This window comes from Mesoplodon mirus (genome assembly GCF_964341445.2).
Source record: "Mesoplodon mirus genome assembly, chromosome: 11".
In the NCBI taxonomy this organism is placed as follows: Eukaryota; Metazoa; Chordata; class Mammalia; order Artiodactyla; family Ziphiidae; genus Mesoplodon; species Mesoplodon mirus.
In genome coordinates this window covers 25759538-25773868 of record NC_138987.1, presented here as the reverse complement: position 1 = coordinate 25773868, position 14331 = coordinate 25759538, and positions in this window count along the sequence as shown.

Sequence of the window (14331 nt, the reverse complement as noted above, 5' to 3'; positions counted from 1 at the left end):
TGCAAAGAATGTTTATAGTGATAGGCAGATTTCACACATGCCACAAAAGAGGTGTCATGCCATCTTTGGCTTCTGCAGACACTGCATTGGGTTTTTAACACACTGATCATTTTACTGAAGTGAACACGTGCCAGGAAATATTGCAAACCATGGAGAAAAGATTTTATGACCCAGGGAACTTTTTGGTAATTAAGGACTTGATTATAAAAAGATAAAACATTATTGGAGGAATTGGAAGCATGGACAAATTTCAAGATAAATAGCTGTAGAGTGTATTAGATGGTTAAAGTAAGATTTCAAATTAGAATAATAAGTAGACATGTGTAATTTTCCCAGGACTGTATCATATTAAGAACACATGACCTCTATTTCAGATGTCTTACGTTCATCTAGAAGGTTGCAGACTCCTTATCTCCAACCTCACTCTCAGGAAGAGGGAAAATGGTCAATAGGGCTCTTTTTTTTTTTTTTTTCTTTTACTAAATCCTTTACTGGGTTTTTCCTTTTGTGTTATTTAGGATGAGATTAGGCTAAATATAACACAGAACCACAAAATAATGACAGTTAAACCAAGATAGTAGTATTTCTCGTTCACATAAAGCAAGTTCAAAAGTAATTAGTTTAGAGTCATTCTAGTGACTCCACACTGTCATCAGGAATCTAGACTCCTTCGTCCTGCTCTATCATTCAAGGTAACTTTATGGCCTACAATGGCTGCTAGGGCTCTAGCCATTATATCCACATTCCAGGCAGCAGAAAAAAGGCCTCACGTTCTTAATATCTTTGGGACTTCTTTGAAGTCTCACATAAAACATCTGATACCTCCCATGGGCCATACCTTGATTACATCGTCATATCTGGCTACAAAAGAAGCTGGGAAATATAGTCTTTCATTGTCAGTGGCAATGGGCTTCTTTTACTAAAGAGAATGAGAATGAATGTTAAATAGGTAAATATCAATCTCTGCCACATCTTTCAAAATAAAAGCAGTAATGTTCCATGCAACAACCAAAGAGGGCAAAGAAGTATAAACAAGTTACAAGGGTATACTGTACAGCAGAGGAAATATAGCCAATATTTTATAACAACTATCAATGGAGTATAACCTTTAAAATTTGTGAATCACTCTGTTTTATACCTGAAACTTATATGATATTGTATATCAACTATACCTTAATTTTAAAAAATTGTTTTTAATCCTATACCATTCATGTTAAGTTTGTACCTAGACATTTTATAGTTTTGTTACTATTTCAAATGGAATCTCAGCTTTCCATTTCCATTTGTAACTGGTTACTGAGAGTATAAAGAAAAGCTATGAAGTTATTTGTATAATTATTTTGTATCCAGACACCTAATCAAATAATTTTTTAGTTCAAATAGGATTTTTAGGAAAGTCACTTGGATTTATTTACTATAATTTATGATAGTAATATAATATGCACAAATAATAATTTTGGTTTTTTTAATTTTCAATTTTATTTTCTTATTACATTAGTTAGAAGCCCAAATATGTTATAATAGTGCAGAGGGTGGGTCTTCCTCTCTTGTTCTTGATTTGAATAGAAATGGATCTAGTATTTAAACTTTAATATGACATTTGCTATTTGTAGTAAATAGTCTATCATTTTTAGGTAGTTTCCTTTTTTTCCTACTTAACTATTAGTAACAACTACTGAATTTTATCAAATGTATTTTTGTATACATCATTGTAATCACGTTTTTCTTCTTTAATTTGTTTATATAATGAGTTACATATTTTGAAAACTTGACAAATGTTGGACAATCCTTGCCTTCCTGGTAATAATCCTATTTCATTATGGTATATTATTCTATTAATACAATTCTGCATTCCTTTGCTAAACAGAATCAGCAGAAAGGAGGCCATGAGCTGGTTCCAGCAGACGTTTGATGGGATCATCCTTCCTGGCAAATATATTCCCGTTTCTATCCAAAAGGCCAACAAGAGGTTTTCCGTGAAATGTAAAAAAAAGAAAGAAAGAGAGAAAGAACCAATTTATGATTTTATTATCTTTTCTTCTCCTAACTTCTTTTGGTCAAGTTTGTTGTTGTTTTCTATGTTGAGAATTTAATTTAGACTTTATTTACAGCCTAGGTCTTTAGTTGTATCACATACATTTTGATTTAGAGTTCTTACTTTTTCATTAATTTATGAATAATCTTAGATTTAGGTTTTTATTTTCTCATTGATCCAGGAGTTATTTAAAAGGGCATTTCTTCCTTTTTAAAATTTATTTATTTTATTTTTGGCTGCATTGGGTCTTCACTGCTGTGTGTGGCCTTTCTCTAGTTGCGATGAGTGGGGGCTATTCTTCATTGCAGTGCGCAGGCTTCTCATTGCAATGGCTTCTCTTGTTGTGGAGCATGGGCCCTAGGCGCGCAGGCTTCAGTAGTTGTGGCACTCGGGCTCAGCAGTTGTGGCTCGCGGGCTCTAGAGCGCAGGCTCAGTAGTTTTGGTGCACAGGCTTAGTTGCTCTGTGGCATGTGGGATCTTCCCAGATCAGGGCTCAAACGCATGTCCCCTGCACTGGCAGGAGGATTCTTAACCACTGTACCACCAGGGAAGCCCCTAAAAGGGCATTTCTTAATTTCTAAGGAATTAAGTTTTTTTGGTTATTTTTTAAACTAATTTTTTAGTGAGGTGAAATTCACATCACATAAATTAACCATTTACTGTAAAGTGAACACTTCAGGTGCATTTAGTACATTCAGAATGCTGTGTAACCACCACCTCTATCTAGTTCCAAAACATATTCACCACCCTAAAAGGAAACCTGTTACCCATTAAGCAGTTACTTCCCATTCACCTCTTTGCTTATTCTCTGGCAACCAATGATATGTTTTCTGTCTCTATGGATTTATTTATTCTAGATATTTTATATAAATGGAATCATACAATATATGACCTTTCGGGTCTGGCTTTTTTCACATAACATAATGTTTTTAAGGTTCATTCACATTGTGGTATGTAAAAAGGAGTACTTCACTCCTTTTATGGCTGAATGATATACTATCATATGGATATACCACAATTTACTTATCCATTCATCTTTAATGAATATTTAGGTTATTTCCACCTTTTGTGAATAATGCTGCTATGAACATGTGTGTACATGTACTTCTTTGAATACTTGATTTCAATTCTTCTGGATAATACTTAGGATTAATTGTTGGATCATGTGGTGATTCCGTATTTAACTTTTTGAGGAACCACCAAACTGTTTTCCTTAGTAGCTGCACTATGTTCATTCCCAGTGGCAATGTATGAAGGTCACAATTTCCCATATCCTGGTCAACACTTATTATTTTCCTTTTTAAAAATTATAGCTGTCCTGGAAGGTGTGGAGTTATATCTCACTGCTGTTTTGATTTGCATTTCTCTGATGGTGTTCAGCATTTTTTTATGTGCTTGTTAGCTATTTGTATATTTTCTCTGGAGGAATGTCTATTCAAGTCCTTTCCCATTTTTTAATTGGGCTTTTTGTTGTTGAGTAATGAGAGTCCTATGCATTTTGAATACTAAACAATAATCAAATAGTTGATTTGCAAATATTCTCTCCTATTCTGTAGGATGCGCTTTCACTTTCTTTATTATGTCCTTCGATGCACAAAAGTTTTTAATTTTGAGGAAGTCTGATTTTTCTATTGATGCTCATGCTGTTGGTGTCATATCTTAGAATCTATTGCCGACTCCAAGGTCATGAAGATTTCATGCTATTTTCTTCTAAAAATTTTATGGCTTTAACTCTTATATTTAGGTTGTTAATGCTTTCCTCCCTCCTTCCCTCCCTCCCTCCTTTCCTCCCTCCCTCCCTCCTTCCCTTCCTTCCTTTTGTTAATGCATTTTGAGTTAACTTTTTTTTTTTTTCTTTTTGCGGTATGCGGGCCTCTCACTGTTGTGGCCTCTCCCGTTGCGGAGCACAGGCTCCGGACGCGCAGGCCCAGCGGCCATGGCTCACGGGCCCAGCCGCTCCGCGGCATATGGGATCCTCCCAGACCGGGGCACGAACCCGTATCCCCTGCATCGGCAGGCGGACTCTCAACCACTGCGCCACCAGGGAGGCCCTGAGTTAACTTTTTATAGGTGTGAGGTAGGGGTCTAAATTCATACTTTTGCATGGGGATATCCTGTTGTCCCAGCACCGTTTGTTGAACAGACTATTCTTTTCTCATTGAATGGAGGCACTCTAGTTGAAAATCATTTGGCCATAGATGTGAGGGTTTATTTCTAGGCTCTCAATTCTATTCTGTTGGTCTATATGTCTGTCCTTACGATAGTACCACCCTATTTTTATTACTATAGCTTTATAGTAAGTTTTGGAATTGGGAAGTGTTGGGTCCTCCACCTTTGTTCTTATCTTTCAGCATTGTTTTGGCTATTCAGGGTCCCTTGAAATTTCATTTAAGAATCAGCTTTTCAGGACCTAATTAAGCTTACAAGCTTTTGCACAGCAAAGGAAACCACAGCAAAGACAACCTATGGACTGGGAGAAAATATTTGCAAATGATGCGACTGACAAGGACTTAATTTCCAAGATATACAAACAATTTATACAACTCAGCAACAAAAAACCAAACAACCCAATCGAAAAATAGGCAGAAGACCTAAACAGACATTTCTCCAAAGAAGACATACAGATGGCCAAGAGGTGCATGAAAAGAAAACATCGCTAATTATTAGAGAAATGCAAATCAAAATTACAATGAGGTACTACCTTATACCAGTCATAATGGCCATCATTTAAAAGTCTACAAATAACAAATGCTGGAGAGGGTACGGAGAAAAGGGAATCCTCCTACACTGTTGGTGGGAATGTAAGTTGGTGCAGCCACTATGGAAAATGGTATGGAGTTTCCTCAAAAAATTAAAAATAGAATTACCATATGATCCAGCAATCCCACTCCTGGGCATATATCCAGACAAAACTATAATTAGAAAAGATACCTGCACCCCTATGTTCACAGCAGCACTATTCACAATAGCCAAGACATGGAAACAACTTAAATGTCCATCAACAGATAAATGGATAAAGAAGATGTGGTACATATATGCAATGGAATACTACTCAGCCATAAAAAAAGAATGAAATAATGCCATTTGCAGCAACATGGCTAGAACTAGAGATTATCATACGAAGTGAAGTCAGACAAATACCATATGATATCACTTATATGTGGAATCTAAAATATGACACAAATGAACCTATCTTTGAAACAGAAACAGACTCACAGACATAGAGAACAGATTTGTGTTTGCCAAGGTGGAGGGGGTTGGGGGATGGATGGAGTGGGAGTTTGGGTTTAGCAGATGCAAACTATTATATATAGAATGGATAAACAACAAGGTCCTACTGTATAGCACAAGGAACTATATTCAATATCCTGTGATAAACCATAATGGAAAAGAATATAAAAGGGAATTCCTCAGCAGTCCAGTGGTTAGGACTCAGTGCTTTCACTGCTGAGGGCCAGGGTTCAATCCCTGGTCAGGGAACTAAGATCCCACAAGCTACGCAGCACAGCCAACAAAAAAAAAATAGAGATTTAAAAAAAAAATATATATATATATAGAAAAGAATGTATAAAAAGGAGAATGTAAAAAAATAGAGGTTTAAAAAAATATAGAAAAGAATGTATATATATATGTATAACTGAGTCACTTTGCTGTATAGCAGAAATTGACACAATGTTGTAAATCAACTATACTTCAATTAAAAATAAATAATTTAAAAAAAGAATCAGCTTTTCCATTTCTTCAGAAGGGTCATTGGAATTTTGATAAGGATTGCATTGAAATCATAGAAGGCTTTGGGTAATATTGCCATCTTAACAATATTAAGTCTTGCAATTCATGAACATGAGATGTCTTTCCATTTATCTAGGTCTTCATTAATTTCTTTCAACAATGTTTTATAGTGTCAGTGTCCAAGTCTTTCATCTCCTTGGCTAAATATATTCCTAGGTATTTTATTTTTTTGGATGCTACTGTAAGTAGAATTGTTTTCTTAATTTCCTTTTTGATTTGCTCCTTGCTAGTATACAGAATTGCAGCCGATTTTTGTGTGTTAATCTTGTACCCCATTACTTGCCTGGATTCATTTATTAGCTATAGTGTGTGTGTGTGTGTGTGTGTGTGTGTGTGTGTGTGTGTGTGTGTGTGTTTTCTTTGGAATTTTCTATACACATGATTATGTCATCTTCAAAGAGAGATAGGTTTTTGTTTTTAATTTTTTTTTTTTTTTTTTTTTTTTTGCGGTACGCGGGCCTCTCACTGTTGTGGCCTCTCCCGTTGCAGAGCACAGGCTCCGGACGCACAGGCTCAGCAGCCATGGCTCACGGGCCCAGCCGCTCCGCGGCATGTGGGATCTTCCCGGACCAGGTCATGAACCCGTGCGCCCTGCATCGGCAGACGGACTCTCAACCACTGCGCCACCAGGGAAGCCCTAAATTAATTAATTTATTGATTGATTTTTGGCTGTGTTGGATCTTCATTGCTGCATGTGGGCTTTCTCTAGTTGCAGTGAGCAGGGGTTACTCTTCGTTGCAGTGCATGGGCTTCTCATTGCAGCGGCTTCTCTTGTTGCGGAGCACAGGCTCTAGGCCTGTGGGCTTCAGTAAATGTGGCTTGTGAGCTCTAGAGAGCAGGCTCAGTAGTTGTGGCACACGGGCTTAGCTGCTCCGCGGCATGTGGGATCTTCCCGGACCAGGGCTTGAACCCATGTCCCCTGTGTTGGCAGGCGGACTCCAAACCACTGCGCCACAAGAAAAGCCTCGTTTTTTGGGTTTTTTTGTTTTGTTTTGTTTTGTTTTGCCACACTGCTTGTGGGATCTTAGTTCCCCGACCAGGGGTCAAATCCAAGCCCTCAGCAGTGAAAGCACAGAGTCTTAACCACTGGACTGCCAGGGAATTCCCAAGAGATGTTTTTACTTCCTACTTTCCAACTTGGATGCCTTTTATTATCTTTTCTTGCCTAACTGCTCTGGCTAGAACTCACAGTATAATGTTGAATAGCAGTATTGAGTGGGTGTTCTTGTCTTATTCCTGATTTTAAGGGAAAAGCTTTTCCATTGAGTATGATGTAGCTGTGGGTTTTTCATGAATGCCCTTTATCATGTTGAGGAAGTTCCCTTCTATTCTTAGTTTTCTGAGAGTTTTTATCATGAAAGGGTGTTGGATTTTGCCAAATGCATTATCTACATCAATTAAGATGATCTTATGAGTTTTATCCCTTCATTCTTTTAATGTGGTATAACATTGATTAATTTTCTTATGTTGAGCCACCCTTGCATTCCTGGGACAAATCCCACTTGGTCATGGTGTACAGTCCTTTTAATATGCTGTTGGATTCGGTTTGCAACTATCCTGTGGGGATTTTGCACCTATATTCATGAGGGATATTGTTATGTAGTTTTCTTGTATCTTTGTTTGGCTTTGGTTTCAGGATAATACTGGCCTCAAAAAACTAGTTAAGAAGTGTTTCTTCTTCTATTTTTTGGAAGAGTTTGAGAAGGATTAGTGTTCATTTTTCATTGGATGTTTTGTAGAATTTACCAGAGAAGCCATCAGGTTCTGGTTCTAGGCTTTTCTTTGTTGAGAAGTTTTTTTTTCGGCGATACGCGGGCCTCTCAATGTTGTGGCCTCTCCCGTTGTGGAGCACAGGCTCCGGACGCGCAGGTTCAGCGGCCATGGCTCACGGGCCCAGCCGCTCCACGGCATGTGGGATCTTCCCGGACCTGGGCACGAACCCGTGTCCCCTGCATCGGCAGGTGGACTCTCAACCACTGCGCCACCAGGGAAGCCCTGTTGAGAAGTTTTTTTTATTGATTCAATGCCTTTACTTGTTATAAATCTGTTCAGATTTTCTATTTCTTCCTGAGTCTGTTTTGGTAGTTTGTGTCTTCTAGGAACTTTTCCCATTTCATCTAGGGTATGTAATTTGTTGGCATATAGTTGTTAATAGTATTCTCTTACAGTCCTTTTAATTTCAGTAATGTTGGTAGTAATGTCTCCACTTTCATTTATAATTTTAGCTACTTACATTTCTCTCTTGTTTATCTTTTCAAAGAAACAACTTTTGGTTTTATTGATTCTTTCTATTCTCAATTTATCTCTTCCCTAATCTTTATTATTTCTTTCCTTCTGCTAGCTTTGGATCTAGTTTGTCTTCTTTTACTAGTTCCTTAATGTGCACAGTGGGTTATTAATTTGAGATCTTTCTTATTTTGTAGTGTAGGTATTTATTGCTATAAATTTCGCTCTTAGCATTGATTTCACTGCATCTGATAAATCTTGATATGTTATGTTTTCACTTTCATTCATCTCTTAGTGATTTCTGATTTCCCTTGTGATTTCTTCTTTGATTCAGTGGTTATTTAAGAATGTGTTGTATAATTTCCACATATTTGTGAATTTCCCAGTTTTCCTTGTTATTGATTTACAGCTTCATTCCATTGTAGTCATAGAAAAATATATGTATGATCTAAATTTTTTAAAAAATTACTGAGACTTATTTTGTGACCTAACATTTGGTGTACCCTGGAGAGTGCTCCATGTATACTTAAAAAGAACGTGCATTCTGCTATTGTTTAGTGGAGTGTTCTATAGATGTTTATTAGGTCTCGTTGGTTTATAGTGTTGTTAAAGTCCTCTATTTCTTTACTGATCATCTGTCCAGATGTTCTATTATTAATAACTTCATTATTGAAGTCCCCAACTATTGTTGTAGAACTGTCTATTTCTCCCTTCAATCTGTCAATGTTTCCTTCATACGTTTTGGGCCTCTGTTGTTTGGTGTGCATATGTTTATACTTGTTGCCTCTTCTTAACGAATTGACCCTTTTATCAATATATAATGGACTTTGTCTCTTGTGACAATTTTTGAATTAAAATCTCTTCTGTCTGATATAATCTTATTTATATGTCTTTAATATATTATGGTGGGTATCCTATTACTATGACATTTTTATTCTATGGGAGGTATTTAAAATAATGAGGTTACAGTTTTATTTTTAATGTCATCTTTTACAGAAGGCTGGAAATTACATTCTTTGAAATGATTTAAACTTATGATAGAAAATTTTAAATTTCAATTTGAAAATGTGTAAAGATTATTCAAAAAATTTTTTGAAGGTGCATTAGTCAGCTCAGGCTGCCGTAACAAAATGCCATAGACTGGGTGTCTTAACAGTAATTTATTTCTCACAGTTCTGAGGCTGGAAGTCTGAGATCAGAGTGCCAGCACGGTCAGGTTCTGGTGAGAGCTCCTTTCCTGGTTGGTAGATGGCTGCTTTCTCATTATGTCCTCACATGACAGAGAGAGACAGAGAGAAAACTCTCTAGTGACTCTTCTTATAAGGGCAGCAATCTCATTGTGAGCTTCCCACCCTCATGACCTCCTCAAACCTAATTACATCCAAAAGGCCTCATCTCCAAATACCAACACATTGTGGGGTAGGGCTCAACACATGTATTGGGGGGAAGGGGTCACAATTCAGTCCACAGCAAAAGCTATGTGAATAGCTAACGGGCTCTGTTTAGATGACCAATAAGTGATCAGGAGGAAGGGGCTTACGGATCTAAATGGCAGTAGAGAGACCCTGCCTCTCCCCCTGCTTTCCCTCTTTTCCTTTGCCTGGGCCCTTGGCCAGAGGTAGAGGTGGGGGAACTTTGCCCAAGATTCTGCTCCTGGACCTCTCCCTCTCTGTGTACATTCTCTCCCTGGGTGAGCTAGTCCCTTCTCACATCCTCAGATATTACTGTGTGAACAACTTTCAGAATCCACCTCTGACCTTGATCCTGAGCTCTACTTCTGAACCTACAATGCATAGTAAATATTAAAAATTTAAACAGTTAGATATAAAAAATTGTTAAAATTGTAGTATTTTCACCCAGTTTCTTCCTATGCATATTTTGTGAAGATTTCTGAGCCTTAACTAAGTTGTGAAGAGCAGAAGTCCAGGATCCAAAATGAAATTAGTCAAAATACCAAAGAAAGCAGGTTACCAAGTGATTTAAAATTTGAAGCCTGATCCCACAGAATTGTTACTGACATTCTTAGGTCTACCAGTTCTCCCTGCCATAAACTGCCTCATTATATGTGAAACAAGACGGAACAAGTGGCGAGGGTGGTGCAGGTTTTGTGAATTTGTAAAATTTTAGCAGAGTTTTACTAAGTGATTGCTAAGTAAATTCCCTTTCCCTCTCTCTTTCTCTCTCATTTCTCTATCTCTGCCTCTATCTCTGTGTGTGTCTCAAGTTTATTCTATGTGCACTTGCAGCTACCAGGACAGTGATGTTTCTACTCACAACATTATAAATTGATATCATGAATAACTGACATTTAAATTTAGCACTTCAGTGAATGGGTGGTGATAAAATTGAAGCTGTTCCCCCAAATACTTATGGAAATCCATTCCATTTTTAAAAACTTTCTTGCACAAAATGTTCCTGGACTCACCATTCTTAAAATGATAAAGAAAGAAACCCGCCTTCTTGACATTCCCTAGTGTGACTTTGAATTTTATCTCACATCAAGTACAAGTTCATACTGGAAGCTTTGCAGGCTATCAATAGAACTCTGCTCACCCGCCTTATTTTAAAGCTGAAGCATGTTAAGCCCTTTAAGCCTCTCCTCATAAGACATACCCTTCATCTCCCAAATTAGTCCTGGTGCCTTTGCTGGATCCTTTCCAAGATTCAGACAGTCTTTTAAGCTTCATGTCCTGTCACACACCATGCAGTAGTTTACAATCACTGAGAGTTCCATTGGCTTAAAATTTCATTTAATTTATGGACCCTAACAATTTTCAGTCTCCATGTCTTCTCCATGCTTATAGTGTTTATAGGAAAAACACATTTTCCTAATTCTGATGACTATAGGTTACATGTTCAATAAATTTATTTTTAGTAAGAAACGAAAAAACAAACCAAAATGAAACAAATTTAAAAAAAACAAAGTAGGGCTTCCCTGGTGGCACAGTGGTTGAGAGTCCGCCTGCCAATGCAGAGGACATGGGTTCGTGCCCCGGTCTGAGAAGATCCCACATACCATGGAGCGGCTAGGCCCGTGAGCCATGGCCGCTGAGCCTGCGCGTCCGGAGCCTGTGCTCCGCAACGGGAGAGGCCACAACGGTGAGAGGCCCGCGTACCGGGAAAAGAAACAAACAAACAAAAAAACCAAAAAACAAAATACAGTGTAACTCAGAGGTCCCTGACCCTGACTTATGATTTCCCATCTGCAGGTGTTGGCTCCTACTATTTCCTGCAGCTGAAACAGCATTTCTTCCCACCATAGTGGTTCCAAAGCTGATGCATTTTGGAAGGATAAGCTCAAAGGTGACTTCCTCCACACAGTCTTCTCTAATGCCCCAGCTAGAAATTATCTCTGACTTCACTGAATACTTTACATATATTCCTGGTATGGTAATTACAGTCTAACTCCTATTGTTCTTACTTACGTGTCTTATTGTTTAAACCAGAGAGCTTGACCTGGCAGCCTGTGAGCTAAACCCAGTCTGCAAGTGAATTTTGCCTGGCTGGCACACTTGTTTCATGTAAAAAATATAAAAATCATTTAAATCATGAATTTTTGGCTTCTCTTGGAAATACCGGGTCCAGGCAGAAACAACAGGCTAGAGCTGAGGAGGGGTCACCCCAGTTTGCTTCTTGGGCCACTTCACTCATTTGTGTTAAGTATAGAGCCCAGGTGGGCATGTGAATTTGCAATACTTAGTCAAAACTTTGGTATTCTTGAGGCAGCATCTTGTCTTAATTGTCTTTATAGCTTGCAACAGGCATGTAGTAATATGTAGCTGAAAAAAATAAATGCCTATGGATTGACAGGTAAGTCTTTCTTCTTTTTTTATTTTTTTTTTTGAGTAACTTTGAGGTAATGTCAATGGGATCCAACCAATTTCTCCCATTCCCCTATTGCATCATAACATCTTATCTATCAATAAGTATTTATTCACCTTCTACTAGGCATTGAAAGCTTGGAGATACAAAACAAGCAAGTGTGGCACCTTGCCCTGCCCCATGGGGGTACTGTTTGAGGCAACAAGAAATAAGCACGTGAAATAAGTTGTGAGCAAGATATCACTGTCATTTCAAGGCAGCACAGCAACGTTTTAACAGATGAGACAGTGGAGTCAGACAGAGCTGGGTTTACATCTCGCCTCTGAACTTAGAATCCTGCAATGTATGGTAAAGTATTTAACTTTCTGAGCATTCGTTTCCTCATCTGTTGCTGGTCCCATTTCAAGATTTAGACTGGGACAACAATCACATCTGCCCCGTAGAGATGCAGGAGGGTTAAGTGAGCTGACACGTGTGAAGTCCTTGGCACAGTGTCTGGACCTGGTAAATGGCCTACAGATGGAAGGAGTTACTACTGGCAGCTAAACAGTCCAGAATCATCTATAGAACATATAAGAACATCTAATCAGTATGCAAAATTCACCAAGCCCTATTTCCCATATACGTAATCTGTATTATCAGTTAGTCTACTATACTCTGCTAAAAAATGGCTGCTAAATATTCAGAATTTACTCCTATGTGCGATTGCTGGCTTTGTGTGGGTGTGATGGAAAAGATCAGTTTGTCACCATGAGTCTTTTCACGCTGTGGACATGTAAATACCAGCCCTTGGTCTGCAGCTGCAGCTGCTATTTGCAGCGCTGGGGCCTCTGAGATGGGATTCTGCAGCTCAGATTTATTCTCTGCCCTGTGCCTTTGTTTGAAAAGACTCTGGTCCTGCTCAGCTGCCCGGACTATTGCTGCTGCCACACAGTGCCCTCAATTTCCTCCCTGGTTGAAGGTGTGCTTCTTCCCTCATCTCACTCCCAGAAAATTCAGGGAAGTGACCATCATCATTTAGTAAACATTTCCAGTGTCCCAGGCATTCTGCTAAGCATTTTACATGCATTATCTCCTTTCATACTGATAAAATGCTGCATTTCTATCTTCATTTTAAGATGAGGAAACTGAGGTACAAGGAGGTTAGATAATTTTCCATAGCTCACAGTTAGGAAGAGGTGGCGTCAATATTTGAAAGAAGGTATGTTTACCAGAATCCAAGGTCTTAACCATTAAACTATATTTCCTCAAATAAATTTAGGTGAATATCTTTCCTTTGAAAACACGTGTCTTCCAATCCTAAGATGTTCATTGATCCCTTAGCATGACAAACAAGGTGGCAAAGGTGTGTCCTGTCTAGGCTCAGTCCATAGATCTCCGTAGTGCCACCTGCAATGTTACTTTTTAAGGGCTCTGGAAAAATGAGGAAAATGCAGTGATCAACTAGCAAAGTCTGCAAAGGACCTTCAGAATGTCTATCTATTAATTATGAAGGGGAAAGTTCCAAAAATAAGAGTTTCAGTGTCTTAATTTTGAGAGATGTATCGATAGAATGATTTCATGACTTAGGACCACAAGTCAGACAAAGTCATAAGAATCATATAAAATATTCCTGAAAGTTAGATTGGCCTTAGTTTCCATCAAGAAAAATAGAGAAACATTTCCATATCTTAGCATTTAGTCAAGTTCGAAGTCTTTTAAGTTAAAGGGAAAAAACATTTATGTATCTTCAAATCCTGTTAAGCCCAAAAATCTTTAGATATAACTGAGAAACCCAGGAGCATATCTTAAAAGCTGAAGAAACACAAAATGAAAGGAAGTGATCAGCTGGGTGTGGAGTTGGTCCAGAGTTTCAGATACTTGACAACAGACAGAGAATTGGGTAATGCAGGTGAGAGGGCAACCACCTTTCAAGTTTCAAGACCCAAAACACAGTGACTGTAAGAAGCAGCTCAGGATGACAGTGGAGTCAGGAGAAGAATCGCTAACTATCTCTGGAGTTCCAAGTCTCAAGTCTGGACCAAATCTCCAGTCCTAAAAGGCCACCACTAACTGGAAGGTATCTATCTTTATTGTGAAAGGGCAACCTCAGTTAACTATCACAGTAATCATCTTCATTAAGTGAGAATAATGAATTTTTTTTAAAAAAACTCCAGGAAGATTTAGAACTAAGTGTAGCAAAGGTTGAGAGAATCAAAACCATGGTATTCTGTTAGGATGGCTATCAAGAGACAACAAGTGCCGGCACTTATTGGTGAAAAGGGAATCCTTATACACTATTGGTGGGACGTAAATTAGTCCAACTGCTTTGGGAAATATGGAGGTTCCTCAAAAAATTAAAAATAGACCTACCATACCATCCAGCAATTCTGCTTCTGGGAATATACCCAAAGGCAAGTAAACAGGAATTTGATGAGACATATATACTCATTATTGTAAATAGACTTATTGCAGCA